Genomic DNA, 9,721 nt, shown 5'->3' on the forward strand with positions numbered 1-9,721 from the left:
TCGGAGACACCTGTAGAGCACCGTTATAATCACCCAGTTATGCTGTGACGTTTGGTAGCACACCAAGTGTTCCTCCGGTAAACGGGAGTTGCATAATCTCATAGTCATAGGAACATGTATAAGTCATGAAGAAAGCAATAGCAACATACTAAACGATCAAGTGCTAAGCTAATGGAATGGGTCAAGTCAATCACATCATTCTCCTAATGATGTGATCCCATTAATCAAATGACAACTCATGTCTATGTTTAGGAAACATAACCATCTTTAATTAACGAGCTAGTCAAGTAGAGGCATACTAGTGACACTATGTTTGTCTATGTATTCACACATGTATTATGTTTCCGGTTAATACAATTCTAGCATGAATAATAAACATTTATCATGAAATGAGAAATAAATAATAACTTTATTATTGCCTCTAGGGCATATTTCCTTCAATCTCCCACTTGCACTAGAGTCAATAATCTAGATTACACAGTACTGATTCTAACACCCATGGAGTCTTGGTGCTGGTCATGTTTTGCTCGTGGAAGAGGCTTAGTCAACGGATCTACAACATTCAGATCCGTATGTATCTTGCAAATCTCTATGTCTCCCACCTGGACTTGGTCCCGGATGGAGTTGAAGCGTCTCTTGATGTGCTTGGTTCTCTTGTGAAATCTGGATTCCTTTGCCAAAGCAATTGCACCAGTATTGTCACAAAAGATTTTCATTGGACCCGATGCACTAGGTATGACACCTAGATCGGATATGAACTCCTTCATCTAGACTCCTTCATTTGCTGCTTCCGAAGCAGCTATGTACTCCGCTTCACATGTAGATCCCGCCACGACGCTTTGTCTAGAACTGCATCGACTGACAGCTGCACCGTTCAATGTAAACACGTATCCGGTTTGCGATTTAGAATCGTCTGGGTCAGTGTCAAAGCTTGCATCGACGTAACAATTTACGACGAGCTCTTTGTCACCTCCATAAACGAGAAAATATCCTTAGTCCTTTTCAGGTATTTCAGGATGTTCTTGACCGCTGTCCAGTGATCCACTCCTGGATTACTTTGGTACCTCCCTGCTAAGCTAATAGCAAGGCACACATCAGGTCTGGTACACAGCATTGCAGACATGATAGAGCCTATGGCTGAAGCATAGGGAACACTTTTCATTTTCTCTCTATCTTCTGCAGTGGTCGGGCATTGAGTCTGACTCAACTTCACACCTTGTAACATAGGCAGGAACACTTTCTTTGCTTGATCCATTTTGAACTTTTTCAAGGTATGTGCTTTGTGAAAGTCCAATTAAGCGTCTTCATCTATCTCTATAGATCTTGATGCCCAATATGTAAGCAACTTCACCGAGGTCTTTCATTGAAAAACTCTTATTCAAGTATCCTTTTATGCTATCCAGAAATTCTATATCATTTCCAATCAGCAATATGTCATCCACATATAATATTAGAAATGCTACAGAGCTCCCACTCACTTTCTTGTAAATACAGGCTTGTCCAAAAGTCTGTCTAAAACCATATGCTTTGATCACACTATCAAAACGTTTATTCCAACTCCGAGAGGCTTGCATGAGTCCACAAATGGATCGCTGGAGCTTGCGCACTTTGTTAGGTCCTTTTGGATCGACAAAACCTTCTGGTTGCATCATATACAACTCTTCTTCCAGAAATCCATTCAGGAATGCAGTTTTGACATCCATTTGCCAAATTTCATAATCATAAAATGCGGCAATTGCTAACATGATTTGGACAGACTTAAGCATCGCTACGGGTGAGAAAGTCTCATCGTAGTCAACCCCTTGAACTTGTCGAAAACCTTCCGCAACAAGTCGAGCTTTGTAGACAGTAACATTACCATCAGCGTCAGTCTTCTTCTGGAAGATCCATTTATTCCCTATGGCTTGCCGATCATCGGGCAAGTCAACCAAAGTCCACACTTTGTTCTCATACATGGATCCCATCTCAGATTTCATGGCCTCAAGCCATTTTGCGGAATCTGGGCTCACCATCGCTTCTTCATAGTTCGTAGGTTCGCCTTGGTCAAGTAACATGACCTCCAGAATAGGATTACCATACCACTCTAGTGCGGATCTTACTCTGGTTGACCTACGAGGTTTGGTAGTAACTTGATCTGAAGTTTCATGATCAACATCATTAGCTTCCTCACTAATTGGTGTAGGCGTCACAGGAACCGGTTTCTGTGATGAACTACTTTCCAATAAAGTAGTAGGTACAGTTACCTCATCAAGTTCTACTTTCCTCCCACTCACTTCTTTCGAGAGAAACTCCTTCTCTAGAAAGGATCCATTCTTAGCAACGAATGTCTTGCCTTCGGATCTGTGATAGAAGGTGTACCCAACAGTTTCCTTTGGGTATCCTATGAAGACACATTTCTCCGATTTGGGTTCGAGCTTATCAGGTTGAAGCTTTTTCACATAAGCATCGCAGCCCCAAACTTTAAGAAACGACGACTTTGGTTTCTTGCCAAACCACAGTTCATAAGGCGTCGTCTCAACGGATTTCGATGGTGTCCTATTTAACGTGAATGCAGCCGTCTCTAAAGCATAACCCCAAAACGATAGCGGTAAATCAGTAAGAGACATCATAGATCGCACCATATCTAGTAAAGTACGATTACGACGTTCGGACACACCATTACGTTGTGGTGTTCCGGGTGGCGTGAGTTGTGAAACTATTCGCATTGTTTGAAATGTAGACCAAACTCGTAACTCAAATATTCTCCTCCACGATCAGATCGTAGAAACTTTATTTTCTTGTTACGATAATTTTCCACTTCACTCTGAAATTCTTTGAACTTTTCAAACGTTTCAGACTTATGTTTCATTAAGTAGATATACCCATATCTGCTTAAATCATCTGTGAAGGTGAGAAAATAACGATACCCACCGCGAGCTTCAATATTCATTGGACCACATACATCAGTATGTATGATTTCCAACAAATCCGTTGCTCGCTCCATTGTTCCGGAGAACGGCGTTTTAGTCATCTTGCCCATGAGGCATGGTTCGCAAGTACCAAGTGATTCATAATCAAGTGATTCCAGAAGTCCATCAGTATGGAGTTTCTTCATGCGCTTTACACCAATATGACCCAAACGGCAGTGTCACAAATAAGTTGCACTATCATTATCAACTCTGCATCTTTTGGCTTCAACATTATGAATATGTGTATCACTACTATCGAGATTCATCACAAATAGACCACTCTTCAAGGGTGCATGACCATAAAAGATATTAGTCATATAAATAGAACAACCATTATTCTTAGATTTAAATGAATAACCGTCTCGCATCAAACAAGATCTAGATATAATGTTCATGCTTAACACTGGCACCAAATAACAATTATTCAGGTCTAAAACTAATCCTGAAGGTAGATGTAGAGGTAGCGTGCCGACGGCGATCACATCGACTTTGGAACAATTTCCCACGCGCATCGTCACCTCGTCCTTAGCCAGACTTCGCTTAATCCGTAGTCCCTGTTTCGAGTTGCAAATATTAGCAACATAACCAGTATCAAATACCCAGGTGCTACTGCGAGCTCTAGTAAGGTACACATCAATAACATGTATATCACATATACCTTTGTTCACCTTGCCATCCTTCATATCCGCCAAATACTTAGGGCAGTTCCGCTTCCAGTGACCAGTCTGTTTGCAGTAGAAGCACTCAGTCTCAGGCTTAGGTCCAGACTTGGGTTTCTTCTCCTGAGCAGCAACTTGTTTGTTGTTCTTCTTGAAGTTCCCCTTCTTCTTCCCTTTACCCTTTTTCTTGAAACTGTTGGTCTTGTTGACCATCAACACTTGATGCTCCTTCTTGATTTCTACCTCCGCAGCTTTTAGCATTGCGAAGAGCTCGGGAATTGTCTTATCCATCCCTTGCATATTATAGTTCATCACGAAGCTCTTGTAGCTTGGTGGCAGTGATTGAAGGATTTTGTCAATGACACTATCATCCGGAAGATTAACTCCCAGTTTAATCAAGTGATTGTTATACCCAGACATTTTGAGTATATGTTCACTGACAGAACTATTCTCCTCCACCTTGCAGCTGTAGAACTTATTGGAGACTTCATATCTCCCAATCCGGGAATTTGCTTGAAATATTAACTTCAACTCCTGTAACATCTCATATGCTCCATGATGTTCAAAATGTTGTTGAAGTCCCGGTTCTAAGTCGTAAAGCATGGCACACTGAACTATCGAGTAGTCATCAGCTTTGCTCTGCCAGACGTTCTTAACGTCGTCAGTTGCATCTGCAGCAGGCCTGGCACCCAGCGGTGCTTCCAGGACGCAATTCTTCTGTGTAGCAATGAGGACAATCCTCAAGTTACGGACCCAGTCCGTGTAATTTCTACCATCATCTTTCAACTTTGCTTTCTCAAGGAACGCATTAAAATTCAATGGAACAACAGCACGGGCCATCTATCTACAACAACATAGACAACAAAATACTATCAGGTACTAAGTTCATGATAAATTAAAGTTCAATTTAATCATATTACTTAAGAACTCCCACTTAGATAGACATCCCTCGAATCATCTAAGTGATCATGTGATCCATATCAACTAAACCATAACCGATCATCACGTGAAATGAGTAGTTTTCAAAGGTGAACATCACTATGTTGATCATATCTACTATATGATTCACGGTCGACCTTTCGGTCTCAGTGTTCCGAGGCCATATCTGCATATGCTAGGCTCATCAAGTTTAACCCGAGTATTCTGCGTGTGCAAAACTGGCTTGCACCCGTTGTAGATGAACGTTGAGCTTATCACACCCGATCATCACGTGGTGTCTCGGCACGACGAACTTTGGCAACGGTGCATACTCAGGGAGAACACTTTTATCTTGAAATTTTAGTGAGAGATCATCTTATAATGCTACCGTCAAGCAAAGAAGAATAAGATGCATAAAGGATAAACATCACATGCAATCAAGATAAGTGATATGATATGGCCATCAACATCTTGTGCCTTTGATCTCCATCTCCAAAGCACCGTCATGATCACCATCGTCACCGGCGCGACACCTTGATCTCCATCGTAGCATCATTGTCGTCTCGCCAACTATTGTTTCTACGACTATCGCTACCGCTTAGTGATAAAGTAAAAACAATTACAGAGCGATTGCATTGCATACAATAAAGCGACAACCATATGGCTCCTACCAGTTGCCGATAACTTCGTTACAAAACATGATCATCTCATACAATAAAATATAGCATCATGCCTTGACCATATCACATCACAACATGCCCTGCAAAAACAAGTTAGACGTCCTCTACTTTGTCATTGCAAGTTTTACGTGGCTGCTACGGGCTGAGCAAGCACCGTTCTTACCTACGCATCAAAACCACAACGATAGTTCGTCAAGTTAGTGTTGTTTTAACCTTCTCAAGGACCGGGCGTAGCCACACTCGGTTCAACTAAAGTTGGAGAAACTGACACCCGCCAGCCACCTGTGTGCAAAGCACGTCGGTAGAACCAGTCTCGCGTAAGCGTACGCGTAATGTCGGTCCGGGCCGCTTCATCCAACAATACCGCCGAACCAAAGTATGACATGCTGGTAAGCAGTATGACTTGTATCGCCCACAACTCACTTGTGTTCTACTCGTGCATATAACATCTACGCATAAACCTGGCTCGGATGCCACTGTTGGGGAACATAGTACTTTCAAAAAAATTCCTACGCACACGCAAGATCATGGTGATGCATAGCAACGAGAGGGGAGAGTGTTGTCTACGTACCCTCGTAGACCGTAAGCGGAAGCGTTTATCAACGTGGTTGATGTAGTCGTACACCTTCACGATCCGTCCCGATCAAGTACCGAATGTACGGCACCTCCGCGTTCACCACACGTTCAGCTCGATGACGTCCTTGCCTTCTTGATCCAGCAAGAGGGGCAAAGTAGTAGATGAGTCCCGACAGCACGACGGCGTGGTGACGGTGTTGGTGAAGAACAATCTCCGCAGGGCTTCGCCTAAGCACTAAAAAACTATGACGGAGGATAAACTAGAGGGGACGGGGTTGCCGGCACACGGCTTGGTGTTTCTTGATGTGTCCTAGGTGCAAGCCCTACCCCTCTATTTATATGTTGAGCCTTGGGGTCGAAACTTGGAGTAAAAGCCTCCACAAAGTCGGTTTCAACCGAAAGGCAAGAGTCCTTCTCGGACTCCAGGGCCAGACGCCAGGGTTCCCCGCGTCTGGACCCAGACGCCAGGGACCCAGGTGTCTGGCCTCTAGACTCCGCAAAACTTCCTTTTGCGCCTTCCAAAAACCTTGTGGGCTTTCCCCTTTGGCCCAAATAAAGTGTTCTCGTACCCAAACATTTCGTGAAACATACATAACTCATATAATAATATATCGTCAGCGAACATTAAGCGTGCGGACCCTACGGGTTCGAGAACTATGTAGACATGAGCAAGACACCTTCTCTGGTCAATAACCAATAGCGGAACCTGGATGCCCATATTGGCTCCTACATATTCTACGAAGATCTTTATCGGTCGAACCGCATAACAACATACGTTGTTCCCTTTGTCATCGGTATGTTACTTGCCCGAGATTCGATCGTCGGTATCTCAATACCTAGTTCAATCTTGTTACCGGCAAGTCTCTTTACTCGTTCCATAGTGCATCATCCCGCAACTAACTCATTAGTCACATTGCTTGCAAGGCTTATAGTGATGTGCATTACCGAGAGGGCCTAGAGATACCTCTCCGACAATCGGAGTGACAAATCCTAATCTTGATATACGCCAACTCAAAGAGTACCATCGGAGACACCTGTAGAGCACCTTTATAATCACCCAGTTACGTTGTGACGTTTGGTAGCACACAAAGTGTTCCTCCGGTAAACGGGAGTTGCATAATCTCATAGTCATAGGAACATGTATAAGTCATGAAGAAAGCAATAGCAACATACTAAACGATCAAGTGCTAAGCTAATGGAATGGGTCAAGTCAATCACATCATTCTCCTAATGATGTGATCCCGTTAATCAAATGACAACTCATGTCTATGTTTAGGAAACATAACCATCTTTAATTAACGAGCTAGTCAAGTAGAAGCATACTAGTGACACTAGTTTGTCTATGTATTCACACATGTTTTATGTTTCCGGTTAATACAATTCTAGCATGAATAATAAACATTTATCATGAAATGGGGAAGTAAATAATAACTTTATTATTGCCTCCAGGGCATATTTCCTTAAAATGGTTTATTGAATCTCGATCGTTGTGATACACATAATATTGATGCCAAAAGATGCAAAGTTGCTAATGATAGTACAACATATTTGTGACACTGTCGTTTAGGTCATATTGGTGTAAAACGCATGAAAAAACTCCATGTTGATGGACTTTTGGAATCACTTGATTATGAATCATTCGATACTTGCGAACCATGCCTCATGGGCAAGATGACTAAAACTCCGTTCTCTGGAACAATGGAGCGAGCTAATGACTTATTAGAAATAATACATACCGATGTATGCGGTCCGATGAGTGTTGGGGCACATGGCGGGTATCGTTATTCTCTGACCTTCACAGATGATTTAAGTAGATATGGGTATATTCACTTAATGAAACACAAGTCTGAAACATTTGAAAAGTTCAAAGAATTTCAGAGTGAAGTAGAGAATCATCGTAACAAAAAAAATAAAGTTTCTACGATCTCGTCGCGGAGGCGAATATTTGAGTTACGAGTTTGGCCTTCATTTAAAACAATGTGGAATTGTTTCACAACTCACGCCACCTGGAACACCACAGTGTAATGGTGTGTCTGAATGTCGTAACCGTACTTTATTAGATATGGTGTGATCTATGATGTCTCTTACCGATTTACCACTATCATTTTGGGTTATGCATTAGAGACAGCTGCATTCATGTTAAATAGGGCACCGTCTAAATCCGTTGAGACGACACCGTATAAACTATGGTTTGGCAAGAAACCTAAGCTGTCATTTCTTAAAGTTTGGGCCTGCGGCACTTATGTCAAAAGGCTTCAGCCTCATAAGCTCGAACCCAAATCAGAGAAGTGCGTCTTCATAGGATACCCTAAGGAAACAATTGGGTACACCTTCTACCACGGATCCGAAGGCAAGATCTTTGGTACCAAGAATGGAACCTTTCTAGAGAAGGAGTTTCTCTCAAAAGAAGTGAGTGGGAGGAAAGTAGAACTTGATGAGGTAATTGTAGCTTCTCTCAATTTGGAAAGTAGCACATCAGAGAAATCTGTTCCCGTGATGCCTACACCAACTAGAGAGGAAGCTAATGATGATGATCATGAAACTTCAGATCAAGTTACTACTAGACCTTGTAGGTCGAACAGAGCACGTTTCGCACCAGAGTGGTATGGTAATCCTGTCCTGGAAGTCATGTTACTAGACCATGGCGAACCTACAAACTATGAAGAAGCTACGATGAGCCCAGATTCCGATAGATGGCTTGAGTCCATGAAATCTGAGATAGAATCCATGTATGAGAACAAAGTGTGGACGTTGGTGGACTTTCCCGATGATCGGCAAGCCATTAGGAATAAATGGATCTTCAAGAAGAAGACAGACGCTGATGGTAATGTCACCATCTACATAGCTCGACTTGTCATGAAAGGTTTTTGACAAAGTTCAAAGAGTTGACTATGATGAGACCTTCTCACCCGTGGCGATGCTTAAGTCAGTCCGAATCATGTTAGCAATTGCCGCATTTTATAATTATGAAATTTGGCAAATGGACGTCAAAACTGCATTCCTATGGATTTCTTAAAGAAGAGTTGTATATGATGCAACCGGAAGGTTTTGTCGATCCTAAAGGTGCTAACAAAGTGTGCAAGCTCCAGCGATCCATCTATGGACTGGTGCAAGCATCTTGGAGTTGGAATATACGCTTTGGTGAGGTGATCAAAGCATATGGTTTTGTACAAACTTATGATGAAGCATGTATTTACAAGAAAGTGAGTGGGAGCTCTATAGCATTTCTGATATTATATGTGGATGACATATTATTGATTGGAAATGATATAGAATTTCTGGATAGCATAAAAGGATACTTAAATAAGAATATTTCAATGAAAGACCTCGGTGAAGCTGCTTATATATTCGGCATCAATATCTATAGGGATAGATCGAGATGCTTAATAGACTTTCACAAAGCACATACCTTGATAAAGTTTTGAAGAAGTTAAAAAAATGTATCAGTTGAAGAAAGAGTTCTTGCCTGTGTTACAAGGTGTGAAGTTGAGTAAGACTCAAAACCCGACCACGGCAGAAGATAGAGAGAGAATGAAAGTCATTCCCTATGCCTCAGCCATAGGTTCTATAAAGTATGCCATGCTGTGTGCCATACCTGTTGTGTGCCTTGCCATGAGTTTGGCAAGGGGTATAGTAGTGATCTAGGAGTAGATCACTGGACAGCGGTCAAGATTATCCTTAGGTACCTAAAGAGGACTAAGGAAATGTTTCTCGGTTATGGAGGTGATAAAGAGTTCGTCGTAAAGAGTTACGTTGACGCAAGCTTTAAACACCGATTGAGATGACTCTGAGTCTCAATCTGGATACATATTGAAAGTGGGAGCAATTTGCTAGAGTAGCTTGATACGTCTCCAACGTATCTATAATTTATGAAGTATTCATGTTGTTATTTTATCATTCTTGGATGTTTTACAATCATTTTATAGCAACTTTATATCAA

Source organism: Triticum aestivum, chromosome 5D, assembly GCF_018294505.1.
Source record: "Triticum aestivum cultivar Chinese Spring chromosome 5D, IWGSC CS RefSeq v2.1, whole genome shotgun sequence".
NCBI classification, from domain to species: domain Eukaryota; kingdom Viridiplantae; phylum Streptophyta; class Magnoliopsida; order Poales; family Poaceae; genus Triticum; species Triticum aestivum.